A 14,582-nucleotide genomic window follows, 5' to 3' on the forward strand; every position below is an offset into this window, starting at 1 on the left:
ATCCTAGAGACCTAACCTACAATCCTATTCTAGTCCAATAATACAGTCCCATCTTGGATTCCTATCCTAGAGTCCTATCCATTAATCCTAGCCTGTAGTCCTATTCTAGATTCCTATCCTAGTCCTTTCCTATAGTCCTATCATATAGTTCAGTTCCAGAGTCCTATCCTAGAGACCTAACCTAGATTCCTATCCTAGTCCCATCCTAGTCCTATCTTAGAGTCCGATCATCCAGTCTTATCCTAATACTACTCTATAGACCTATACTAAACTCCTATCCTAGTCCTATCCTAGTTCTATCCAAGAGTCATTTCCTAGACTCCTATCCTAGAGTCCTAACCAAGAGTCCTCACCTAGAGTCCTATCCCATTTCTATCCTTGTCCTATCCTACAATCCTCTCCTAGAGTCCTTTCCTAGTGTCCTATCCTAGAGTCCAATCCTAAAATCCTATCCTAGAGTCCTATCCTAGTTCTACCCCAGAGTCCTATCCTAGAATTCTATCCTATAGTCCTACCTTAGTCCTATCATATACTCCAATCCTAGTTTTCTATCCTGGATTCCTATCCTTGAGTAATATCCTAGAGTCCTATCTTAAAATCTTATCCTAGTATTTCCAATTCCTATCCTATCTTTCTATTCTAGACTCCTATCCTAGAGTCCTAACCAAGTGTCCTCATCTAGAGTCCTATCCTACAGTCCTATCCTAAAGTCCTACCCTAGTCCTACCCTAGTGTCCTATCCTGGTTTAATCCTAGAGTTTGATCCTAGTCCTATCCTAGAGTACTATCCGGGAGCACTCTCCTTTAGTCCTATCTTAGGTTCTTGGATTCCTATACTAGTCCTATCCCAGAGTCCTATCCTACAGTCCTATGTGATACTCCTATCCTAATCCTATCATAGACTCTTATCCTAGATTCCTATCCTAGTGTCCAACCCTAGAGTAGTATCCTAGAATCCTATCTTAGATTCCTACCCAAGAGTCCTATGCTAGAATCCTATCCTAGTCCAATCCTAGTCCTATACAATCCTACCCTTGTGTCTTATCCTAGTCCTATCCTAGTGTTCTATCCTGATCCCATCCTAGAGTCTGATCCTAGTTCTATCCTAGGGTCCTATCCTAGTCCTATCTTGCAGTCCTATCCTAGAGTCCTAAATTAGTCCTATCCTAGAGTCCTCTCCTAGAGTCCTATCCTAGTATCTTACCCTAGAGTCCTATTCTAGTACTCTCCTAGTCCTCTCCTAGAGTCTTATCCTATACTACTATCCTAGTCCTCTCCTAGTCCTATCATTTAGACCTATTCTACAGACCTATCCTAAAGTCCTACCCTATTCCAATCCTAGTCCTCTCCTACAATCCTATCCTAGGGGCCTCTCCTAGATTCCTACACTAGTCATAACCTATAGTCCGATCCTGGAGACCTATGCAAGACTCCTATCCTAGAGTCATATCCTACAGTCCTTTGCTAGAGACATATCCAACTCTTTTCCTTTAGTCCTATACTAGAGTACTATTCTAGAGTCCTCTCCTAGGGTTCTATCCAAGAGTCCTATCCCATAGTCCTATCCTACAGTCTGATTCTATAGTCCCATTGTAGTTATACCCTAGTTTTATCCTAGAGCCCTCTCCTATAGTCCTATCGTAGTCTTATCCTGAGTCTTATCCTAGAATCCTATACTAGAGTCCTAAGCTCGACTCCTATCCTTCCCTATCCTAGTCCTATCCTAGAGTCCTATCCTATAGTCCTATTGAAGAGTCCTATCCTAGTCCTATCATAGATTCCTATCCTAGGGTACTCTCATAGAATCCTATACTAGAGTACTATTCTAGAATCCTATCCTAGTCTGATCCTAGTCCTATAGTACAGTCCTATCAAAGGACTATCCTAGTCCTACCATCAAGTCCTAACTTGGAACCCTATCTTAGAATCCTATCATAGATTCCTATTGCAGACCTATCCTAGTCTTATCCTAGAGTCCTATCCTAGTCCTTTCCTTGAGTCTTTTCCTACAGTCAAATCCTAGAGCCCTATCCTAGTCCTTTCATAGAGTCCTATCCTAAATTCCTATCCTAAATTTAGTCCTATCCAAGAGAAATATCCTTGAATCCTTTCCTAGATTCCTAGCCTAGAATTCTAGCCTAGAGTTCTATCCTAGAGTCCTAGTCTCGTCTGCCTAGTGTTATACTAGAGCCTTATCCTAGAGTCTTATCCTAGAACCCTATCCTAGTCCTATCCTAGTCCTATTCTGGAGTCCTATCCAAGAGTATTAATCTACAGTCCTAGAGTCTTATTCTACATTCTTATCCTAGTCCTGTCATAAAATCCTATCTTTGAATCCTATCGTAGATTCCTATTCCTGAGTCCTATCCTTGTCTTATCCTGTAGTCCTATCCTACACTATCCTAGTCTTATTCTACAGTCCTGTTCTAGAGTCCTATCCTAGAGTCCTATCTGAGAGACTTAAGCTAGTCCTATCCTAGAATTCAATCATGATGTCCTATCTCAGTCCTGTCTTCTAGTCCTATCCTAGAGTCCTATCACAGAATACTTTCCTATAGTCCTATTCTATATTTGTATCCTACATTGCTACCCCAAATCCCTAGCCTAGAGTCATGTCATAGTGTCCCATCCTAGATTCATCCTAGATTCATATCATAGAGTTCTATCCTAGAGTCATCCTAGTGTCTGATCCTAGTGTCCTATCGTAGTCCTATCCTACTCATTTCCTAGTGTCCTATACTAGAGTATAATTCTCAAATTCTATCTGAATACTATTCTAGTCCTATCCTAGAGTCCTATCCTAGAGTTCTATCCTAGTCCTATCCTATAGTTCTATGCTACTCTTATCCTAGTCCAATCCTAGAGTCATATCCTACAGTCCTATCCCATAGACATATCCTAGTGTTGTCCTATAGTCCTATCCTATAGATGTACCCTATAGTTCTATGCTAGTCCTAACTTAGTCCTATCCTATAGTCCTGTCCTATAGTCATATCCTCGTCCTACCCGAGAGTCCTATCCGATAGTCCTTTCCTAGTCCTATCCTAGAGGCCTATCCTAGAGTCCTATCCTATATTCCTATCCTATAGTCCTGTCCTAAAGTCCTAACCTAAGTTCCTATCCTAGAGTCCTAGCCTAGTGTCCTATCTTAGAGGCCTATCCTAGAGTCGTATGCTAGACTCCTATTCTAGAGTCATATAGTATAGTACTAGCCTAGAGTCCTAATTTAGGGTCCTGTCATATAGTCCTATCCTAGAGTTCTATCCTCGAGTCTGATCCTAAAGACCTATTGTAGACCTATCCTATAGTCCTACCTTATAGTACAATCCTACAGTCCTATCCTGTAGTTCTATCCCAGACCTTTACTAGAGTCCATTCCTAGAGTCCTATCCTAGAGTCTTGTCCTAGAATCTTATCCTAGAGTTCTATCCTAGAGTCTTATCTAGAGTCCTAGCCCAGAGTCCTATCCTAGTCCTATCCTAGAGTCCTATCCTATATTCATAACCTATAGCCCTATCCTAGTCCTATAACATAGTCCTATCCCATAGACAGCGTAAAATCCTATCCTAGTCCTACCCTAGTCGTATCCTATAGTCAAATCCTAGTCCTATCCTATAGTCCTAACCTATAGTCCTATCCTAGTCCTATCCCAGAGTCCTTATCCCAGAGTCCTAACCTATAGTCCTATCCTAATCCTATCATAGAGTCCTATGCTAGAGTCCTATCCTAGCATAATATTCTAGAGTCCTCTCCTAGGATCCTAGCTTAGAATCCTAGCCTACAGTCCTATCCTAGATTCCTATCCTTGTTCTATGCTAAACATATCCTAGAGTCCTATCCTACTCTTATCCTACTCCTATTCAATTCCTAGCCTATTGTCCTATCTTAGTCCTACCCTTGTGTCCTATACTGGTCCAATACCATAGTCCTATACTAGTCCTATCATAGAGTCCTATCCTTGTCCTTCCCTAGTGTCCTCACCTAGCATCCTAACCTAATCCTCTCCTAGAGTCCTATCCTAGTCCTTCCTAGTTCTCTTGTAGTCCTCTTCTTGTCCAATCCTAGTCATATCCTACCTACTCCTATCCTAGAGTCCTAACCTGGAGTCCTATCCTAGATCTATCCTAATACTATCCTAGTCCTATCCTAGAGTCTTAACCTGGAGTCCTATCATAAAATCATATTCTAGAGTCCTATAGTACAGTAATATCCTAGTTCTTTTCTGGGCCTACAAAGGCCTATTCTAGTCCTATCATAGAGTCCTATCTAAGGCCTATAGTAGTCCTATCTTAGGGTCCTAACTTGGAGTTTAACCCTAGAATCCTATCTCAGAGTCCTATCATAGATTCCTATTGTAAACATATCCTACTCCTATCCCAGAGTCCTTTCCTAGATTCTTTTCCCAGAGTCCTATCCTAGTCCTATCCCTGAGTCCTATCCTTGAGTTCTGTCCTAGAGTCCTATCCTAGAATCTCATCCTATAGCCCTATTCTAATCTTTTCATAGAGTCCTATTCTAGATTCCTATCCTAGAGTTCTATCCTAGAGTAATATCCTAGATTCCAATCCTAGATTCCTAGCCTAGTGTCCTATCCTAGAGTCATATCCTAGTCTATCTTAGTCATATCCCAGAGTCCTGTCCCAGAGTCTTATCCTAGAGCCCTAGCCTAGTCCTATCCTAGAGCCCTATCCTAGTACTATCCTAGAGTACTGTCCTAGAGACCTGTTCTAGAGTCCTATCCTAGTCCTATACTATAGTCCTATCCCAGAGTCCTATCATAGAGTCGTAACCTACAGTCTGAACCTAGAATCCTATCATAGTCCTATCCAAGTCCTATCCTAGAGTCTTACCCAAGAATCCTATCCTAGTCCTAACATAGAGACTTATCCTAGAGTCTGATCACAGAATCCTATACTAAAGTCTTACTCTGGAGTCCTATTCTAGTCAGATTCTAGTCCTATAGTATTGTCTATCCTACTTCTATCCTAATCCTATCCCAAAGTCCTAACTTGGATTCCAATCCTAGAATCCTATCCTAGAGTCCTATCGTTGACTCATGTCCTAGATCTATCCTAGTCCTATCCTAGAGTGCTATCCTCAAGTCCAGTACTAGAGACTTATTCTATACTCCTATTCTAGTCCTTTCATAGAGTCCAATCCTAGAGTCCTATCATAGAGTGCTACAGTCCTATATGCAGAAGGTTCCACATATGGTGAGTCTGGACTCCACCCAGACACTGATGGTGTGTGAACTACGGAATCCAGAAACCATGAAACAATGTGCTCCTTATGTGAACCTGATGAAAAACCTTCACATCCTAAACATTTCTAATCGGCTTGAGTAGATATGCACTTTGAAAAGCAGAGTTGGCTCCAATTCCTGGATATTGAAGGCATATTTTTGGCATTTGCCAAATGTCCAGGAACTACATGTGGAAGCCAACGTTTTCGTTCCTGGAAACCAGCCTGCCATCATTAGGAGACTATCACCATTGAGGACCTTGTCTCTAGATGGTTGTTTGCTGGTGGAAACCGACATGTGCTTTCTGTCCCAGTGTCCACACCAGGAAGCTCAAGCACCTGTTTCTGAGGCATTTACCCATGAATGTCCTCAGTCCTGAGCCCCTGAGAGTCCTGCTGGAGCTCGTGTCTGGTACCCTGGAGACTCTGGTCCTGGACCTCTGTGTGACATGACTGATGTCAGGCTTTATGCAATCTACCTGCCCTAAGCTTGGGCTACCAGCTCCATTTCTTCAGTTTCTATGGAAACCACATGTCCTTGCCTGCTTTGCAGGACCTCCTAAGCCATATGGCTAGGATGGGCCATTTGAGAAAAGGGCTCTATCCTTCTCCTCTGGACAGCTATGAAGACTCAGAAGATAGTGATCCAGAGGATATTGACCTGAGACATTTGCAGAGGGTCTGCCTGGGTTGGCACTGTCATTGACAGAAATATGGACAATGCAGAAGGTCCAAATTGGTGGAGATTACTGTCCTGAATGGAAGTAACAATTCAATAATCTGGAGCCTGATGGTATTTGGGTAGTCAGATAGGAGGAACTTCTTGGCCTTTCTGATTTGCCTGTGTAGTCTGGCACCTCTTCTCAGCATCAGAAATGAAAGCCAGGACAGAAGTGCATTCTCCAGGGTACACATAATGCAATTAACTTTGGGTGGATGAGAGAGAGTGTCTTGGCCTGAGCTTTTCATTTCAAGCACAGCTCTGGAGCCCCAGGAGTTTCTGAGTGCTTTTGGGGTTCATGTGTCCCGTGCACACACTATAAGGAATCTGGAGTCAATTCAGCCTGGAGAGACCTGGAATACGATCATGCTTTTATCAATGCTTGAAAGCAAACTTGTAGGATGTGGAACAATCACTTACTACCTGTAATTTACTGTATCAATTCATCAAAGGTAAAAAGTTTGGAAAAGCACAAGTAAGAAGATCTTGCTTCTCAGCACCAAAGAATGAGAATATTTTTCATCTCTAGAATACTAGCTACACTGAAAATCTGAGATCTGAGGATCCCAATTCAAAACCAGTCAGGGCAGGAACGTCCTTCAGACTTCCATCTCTAGTCAACCTCCAAAAAAGCCAAATGTAGACTCGTGGTTCATGTCATAGAGTGTTGGCATTGAGCACAACAGCTAGGTGCCAGAACTGGCATAAACAAACACACAAACAAATAAACCCATGACCAAGGTAAAAAAGACATGGACCATATTCTGGGGAAAAAGTATGTGGGAAAATTCAACATCAACTAGCAAATGACTTCCCATTAAATTCAAGAGAACTTGTTCTACTTCTCCACCTTAATTGGGGATGGGAATTCTCAGTACTTAAAGCAGTAGTGGTTGAGATTTGATCAAATGTGCCTTCAAAATGCACACCACAGTTCATTTGCACTTCTACAAAAAATATTGACTTTCTGCCTGTTAGGTGTGCAAGGGACAATAGCTCCTCCCCTTCCTTTTCACCTGACCTTTGGTTAACATTGCTTAGTGTAGACTTGCTCTTGACCTCTCTTTCCTCAATACAAACCTATCACATAGTTATCATCATCTCTCCTCATATCACTACCCCTCCATTGCAAGAAAAAATGACCATCATAGCCACCTGCTCACTGCAAGATCTACATCCAGCACAGAGCATCCTCATTCCTAACTGTATCCTAGCTTCTGGTCCTGTGGCCTGTCTCCCATAGCTAAAAGCCCTTGGGGACTGGCACCTGGACTGAGGTTCTATTCTGCCTGCAGATTGAGCCTCACTGAGATGACAGAAATCAGCACCTGTTACACATAAATCATGTCCATTCAGCCCCAGTATGAGGTCCTGTCATATCTCCTGTGATTGCTAATTCCTGACTCCACCAACACCTGGCAACCTTGGTTCTGTCTCTGCAAACTGCACTCTCCTTCTTCTTGCTCCATAGGAACCCTTTAAAGAACCAATGTTCAATGGAGGGGAGGGGATCTGAGCCCACTAAAGCATTGTATTGAGCACGCATAGGACCGGCTATGAATCCCCAGCTCACTCTGTGTCAATCCACCATCATAACGATCTCCACTATCTCCAGTAGAATAACAACATCACCAGCATCATCATCCATATATTCACTGGCACTGGCCACTATTATCACCATCACCATCACCACTATCATCATTGTCGTCATCACCATGTTCATACAAAACAAAAGTCTTTATCTATTCTCTGTGCCAATTCTCACCATAACCCAATGACTTTTCTTAAAACAGGAGACCAAGACCAGGGAAGTCTAGTGGTGCCCACTTTCACCCAAATGGCATGAAGTAAGGGTGGCAGATGTGAGTCCCAGCTCAGTTCTGCCCAAGCTGAAAAGCTGAACTTGGGTCAGGAACGTGGAAGACCCCCAAAATTTCCCATGCTTGGGAAATATGAGCTGTCCAAACATCACAATGATTTTCTGGTGTCCTTGTGGGTCCAAGTCTCCTCATGAGAATCACAGTACAAATAAATACCATTCTAGAAATTTCTCTGTCTTGTTTCCCAGTATTGGTGCTGGCATCCATCACCATTGTTGGAGACTAGACTCCAACAGCAAACCAACTTGGCATGTGACCTCCTGGAGGAGCCATGGACCTGGGGCCTGTCCACCAGGCCAAAGGCGAACACACAGAGAGCCCAGGCTGCTCTCCCATTCCCCTCAGCACAGTCAGCCCTGCAGTTCCACACTCCAGGAAGCTGGGCTCTCAGAAACACTGCTTGCTGGGCACAATACCTCAGATCTGCAGAGGAAATCCTGGGAAGAGGTGACACTCCTGTACTTACCTAATCCATCAACACACACACTCCCAGCACAAAGACCACACACTCAAATGCATACAGACAGCTCCCCTCAGCTACACACTCCATAAACACACAGGAACTCTGTTTCCCACACTTACACACACAATGCATGTTCTCATAGACATGTAACACACACATCGACACATAGACTCAAACATGTCCTATGCTCACACAGGTACAAGAAACAACATGCAGAACATGTATATAGAATTAGACTTGCTCAATACAGAGGCACTCAGAAACAGCACACAGACTCACACACAGACACACACTCACACATAATGACACAAACACAAGACATAGCAAATAAACACATATACTTAAAAAGAACCATACATAGGATCACACACATGACACAAAAGCCAACATACCCTTACTCAAAAATCACACACAGAGAGAATACCCAGGCTCTAGCATGCACACCTGATGACAGTATACAACAAATCAGCACCGCTTCACACATACAATCCAGTGAAGCACCTATATCCACAACAGAAGAGAAGTTTCTATGAACCAACAGAGTAAATGCCTCCCAGAATCCTTCAGCAATGTCCCTGAGGCCTGGAATATTCTACCTTCTCCCCCCTCCCTAGGGCAGTTTGAAGGTACATAACAACAATATGTCCACCTTAAGTCCTCACCTGCTGCAGGACTATTGTCACCAACTCCCTCAATCACACCCTAGGTGATAAATTCATTGGCCTTTTGGGGCTTTGGCCCTGGTGACATTTGGGCGCGCCCACTTTCCTCTGCAAGGACAAGATCAGATAAGAAGCAATAAGGTAGAATTGATTAGAGACAGGACAATTTCTGAGGCTTTGTGTGGGGCCTCTCTTGAAATAGACTGGATTCCCACCCCTGAGCAGTAGATCGGGGACACTGACCCACCCTGGGGCATTTGACTCTCACACCCCACCCCCGGACATCTTCTTCAGAGGGACCAAGCCACACCACAGCTCCTCCTGCTGTTGGCCCCATGACATAACACAAGGCTGGCTCTGGCCCGGGCAGCTGGGATTGCCCACATCTTAAACTCTTTTTAACTGTGTCACCAAGTGTTCTGTGGATGGGTCAGCAACGACTCTAGGGATTGCAATCAAGAAACAGTTCCAACATTTTTTGGTGAGCATTTTTCGTGACAATCTAGAGATATCACTACATGTATTCTCTCCTACGGGGAAATCTAAGGCGCTGAGGGTTGAGGGGATTCTCCAAGGTCAAGGGCCACATAGAGAAAGTGATGTGATTTTGATTTGCAAGGTCCAATTCCATGTCAATAGGTCAAAGTCTGTGCATATCAGTCTGTTGTCATGAGTTGCAGCCCTCTGAGATCCTGGTACCTGCTTCCAGGACAGACACACTCATTTTCATGAATTTGTTTTCAACTTCTGTAGACTTTGTTCCAAAAGTTGACAAGTGAGATTGTGCTTGAATCTCCATTAGTGAGTTTGAACATGTCTCAGCAGGCACCAATTCTGATCATTTTCCACTCACTATGCAGTAATCAAACATTGGTTCCCACTTCTTCTAACACATTAGGCTACAGGGTTTCCAAAGAAAGGAAGGGGTCCCAACAGTAAGATCCCAGGATATAGCCAAGAATCAAGCAACCCTCCCAACAGCACTAGGACTAACCAAGCCTTATATATTCTGGTTTAAAAAAAGCCTCTAACTCATACCTGTAATCCTATCTACTCAGGGAGCTGAGCTCTGAGGATTATGTTTGAAAATCTGCCTAGGCAGAAATGTCTTTGAGGTTCTATGTCCAATTAAGGACCCAAACTCAGAGGGGAATATGTGGCTCAAATTGCAAAACACCAGACTTGGCTCGCTTGGCTCACTTGGCTCACTTGGCTCACTTGGGAGTATAAGTATTAAAGCAAAAATAGTGATTATGTGCTTTTAATGATGATGGATATTAATACAGATTTTATCTATGATTTCCTGGCTACTCTTTCTCATACCTATTTCCTGTCATTCTATCCTGTCCTAGTGAGGCAGAGAGAGAATGGTTTCAAGGGAGAAGCATTTTGGGCTACATAGTAAGACATTAAATATATACATATATATTATATATATATGTACATATATAGTATCATGTATAATATTGTATATTTTGTGTAGTGTAATATATAATGCATATTATATAACATTTCATGTGATTTACATTCTATACTATATAGTACACCTATAAAACAAAATGAAATATGCATATATATGTGAAATGAAGGAATGTACAAGTCATTATAACTAATTTTGAAATTAAGATCAAATAATATCCTGTCAATCACTCAATTTCCGTGAAACGGAATTGTAGCTAAAAGTTCACATGTAGACACTATGTATCTTTTTATTACAGGCTCTGGCAGACGTCTCCAACAGAATTTGTAAGACACAGGTAGCATCCAGCAGACTCCTCCTAGAGTTTCTCAGTGGACCCCCATTAGACCTCCCCAGACCTTGGCCTACTTCAGCAGATGTCGGCAAATAGTACCCAAAGCCTCCATTGGATTTCTAGGAAAGAACACCATCAGAATTCGGCAGATTCCAGCAGACTCTGAGGTCTCCTGTGGCCAGCTCTGACACACAACTCCCAGATACAACTCCCAAGGACTCAGCCCAACCCCTCCCAAGACTGGGTCAGACTACTGCATATATCTCCAGATGCTACTGACAAAGACACTGCCCGACCCTCCCAAGACTGGATCAGACCCTGGCACACAACTCCAGACAAAACTCCCAAATACCCCAGTCACCCTTCCCAAGACTGAGTCACACCCCACAGACTCCTGCAGACAGAGACAGAAGTGTGAGGGAGGGAGAGGGGTGGGCAGCCAAAAGTGGGGGTGAGGGGGGGAAGGGAGAGGGTTAGGGGGGACAGCCCAGCCTCCGGACATGTTGGATGGGTCATGTGATGCACACCTAGCCAATTAGAGGCGGGGATTCAGCCACTCCCCTCCCCTTCCACAGGCTGTGCTTCCGTGGGACTCCCAACGACGACATCCTGGCAGCCACCCCGTATGACCCAGAGTGAGAACCTGCTGATATAGACTCTGAGACACCTCAGCTTCTCAGAGGGCGTAGAAGGGGGCTGGTCCTGGCTTCCAGACACACGTGTGGACTATTACACTGCTCGGTTCTGAGGCCACAAAGCAGGTAGTATGGCATCGGCCGCCATCTTTGTCTCCGAAACCCAGGCGGCGCCCCTCAGGGACCTCAGGCCCCAAGTGCATTCTGCTCTGCGTCCGGAAAGCCGCAGTCCTCACAAATCCTCACATGTTCGGAGATTGCAGGGGACAGCCAGGGTTTGGTGAGGCAGTACCTGGAGGGCAGTGGTTCACCTGGCAGGAATCGGGGCACACACTAAACCCAGAGGACAGTGTTGTTGAGGATTGGTCTGGCAGTGACTAGGCAACAAACTGTCGCATGCCATCTTTTTTCCTGGGCTCCGTGTCTCCTCCCTGCACTCCTTTCCTGGCCCCTCAGAGGTCTCAGTCCTGTAAGCAGTAGCCATCCTGTGGCTTCTAGAAGAAAACACACTTCCCATCCAGGGCCATTGAGTGTAGGTTGTTGGCTGACATCTGTGCTAAGTCCTGTTCTGTCTGTGCAGCTTATGTCAGCTCAAGGTACTAATATCCTGTTGCTACACCTGGACGGTTTATGGTATGCTTAGAAGCAGTCAGAGAGTCCCAGATATTTGTATCCAGGCCCATAGACAAGGCCCTGAATTGCATTCATAAACAACAGGTCGAGATCTTTGTGAATGGGCATCTTTGCTAGGCCTGATCTGGGTTTTCTGGTTGAGTATATCAAGGTCTGGCTGGGATCTGTGTGTCCTGAATTGTGCAGTGAGATTCTGATGGAAGCTGCCTCCACAACCCCTCCCAGGCAGATTCTGGTCAGTCTTTGTCTCCGGGCTACATAGTAATGTGTGTGTGTGTGTGTGTGTGTGTGTGTGTGTGTGTGTGTGTGTGTGTGTGCTTATAGTTATATCCACAAATATATGTAGACCTTTTTACATATAAAATGTGTATATATCCACACATATGTTATATAATGTATAGTATACTACATTCTTGTAGTGGTCTCTCAAGTAGGGAGAGGTGACACCAGGTTCTGTTACTGGAAAGACTTCATTGTGCTAGCCCATATTTAATATACTCATTCTCCCCAAACAGTATGAGAATGAAGGGCCCGTGTCCTTTATATCCTCTCTGCCTCTTCATCTTATATATGTTCACGTAGTATTTTATTGGCTTACTTTCTAGGATATAAACTTTCCACAGAAACTTTCTATATGCTGCTTTCCCCCCATGACTCAGCTCCACACATACCTAGTTTGAGCTGAGCTCCTTTCCATCTTCCTCACCATTCGTAATTTTATGCTTTGACCCATTAAGAGTTAAAGAGCACTACATCGTTATAAGGGTGGCTGACATTTGTGATTGTTATTTTTTGAACACAGCTTTCATAAAGAACTGGAGACAGATTTTACAACCAGAGATAACATGCAAGAAAGTGGTGGATAGGATCCTAGTAGCAAACCCACAATACTAATGAGTGCTTTGTGTTCCACAATAGTTGAAAACTACTGTCCAAATAATTCCCTGGGATTCCAAAACTTCCTGGGCCATTTTTTCCTTTATAAGATGAAATCTTTTATAACTAAGCCTTATTATTTATGTAAAAGCAATGGTTTTTAGGGTAACTTCCCACATATTCTATCCCTTGGGGACCAGTAAATAGTCTAAGGCTAGGGGTTTTTATTAGATACATTATGTGTCTAAGAACTCTGTAGAGCTTGTAGAGTGAGAGTTTGGCAGTTTTATTAACAATAGCCTGTAACCTTTTTAAACTATTTTAACATGTTCATTGGACAATGAGTAATGATGGCTGCTCTTGCCAAGATGCAACATTTTTGTTGACTTGAACCTCTAATTGTTTCCCTGTTCAAGGGGGAATAAGAAGAAGAAAGGGTGAATAGTCCCTAGGATGTTCCTTTTTGACTAAACTTTCAGTAAAACAATATGCTTCCTTTTCTTACAAATCCAACAATGGGGCCTCCCAATTTCTCTCAGTTGTGACATCATTCTATGCAGCCTGGAGTTGGTGGAAATTAGATAGTACAGGTCCAGTTTGGTTAAATTTGGCGAGCACTTTTACCACTAGGCCATATTCCCAGCCCATAGTTTGGTTTAGTTTGGAACACCCCCCCCCCCACACACACACAACACTTAGTTTCCTGGGATGAATTGATGTATTTTTGATTCAGACATGTCAGTTTCCCAACCAGTTCCTTAAACTGGCTTCCTGGACAAGGTATTGCTTCCTGGAGCAGCAATACCTTTTAATAAGTAAAACTTAGTTACTACTTAGGGTACCTGGGGATTCAATATGTCTGCTCCCAAGGCCACTGATACATCATATTAGTCCCTCCACGGGCAAACCAGGAGGTGACATTTAGAGATTGAACTATATATAGTCTGTTCTAACTCCATGGCCAGATATTTGGATGTGGATGAAATGGGGTTCTCTGTCTTTCCCAGCTCCTTGTAGACTTAGATATATGGGTAACAGTAACGTCCTTGAAATAGAACAGGAATACAAGATCCCTGCCCCATTTCTAGATAAAAATTGTAATATATTAGCCACATTTCCACATAGGGTCCTCTGGGCTAAAGACAGTGAATTTCTTTCACCAGATTGCAGTTTGATGTAGTGATACCTTTTTGTAGGAGTGCTGTTTTATTTTGGCTTTTACTGACCCAAGAAACCCAGTTCACACATTTCCAGCTGTGGAAGTATAAGGTTGTGGGACATATCCATAGGTTAGGGTGAGCAATGATACATCGTTCATGTGCGAATCAGAGTCTGTATTGCCGTTTCTGAGATAGGCCCCCCCCACATGGGCCTCAGTGGCTGGCCTCTACATGTGCCCTTACTTACTGTGTGGAGTTGGGGTAAGCCATCAGATTTTAGGGTCCCGCACACATCAAATTGAATTGACACCAGCTATTTTAGGGTAGTGATGTGTTTTTTCTTAATTGCAGGCCCTTTGCTGTTGTGGCTTCTAACCTCCAGCCATTTCTCAGAGAAGGAGTGAGGAGGCCAGTATAGTTCAACTATCCTGGTAAGTGGTTGATTTCTCAAGCTTTCTCTGTGTAGTTTAGTCAGCTTCTGGGATGACTAAAGCAGTGCTATCATCTCACTGACTGGAGGTAGCTGGAGATTTGGGAGGGTCTTGTTGATGGAGTGA

This window comes from Perognathus longimembris, chromosome 28 (assembly GCF_023159225.1).
Source record: "Perognathus longimembris pacificus isolate PPM17 chromosome 28, ASM2315922v1, whole genome shotgun sequence".
NCBI classification, from domain to species: Eukaryota; Metazoa; Chordata; class Mammalia; order Rodentia; family Heteromyidae; genus Perognathus; species Perognathus longimembris.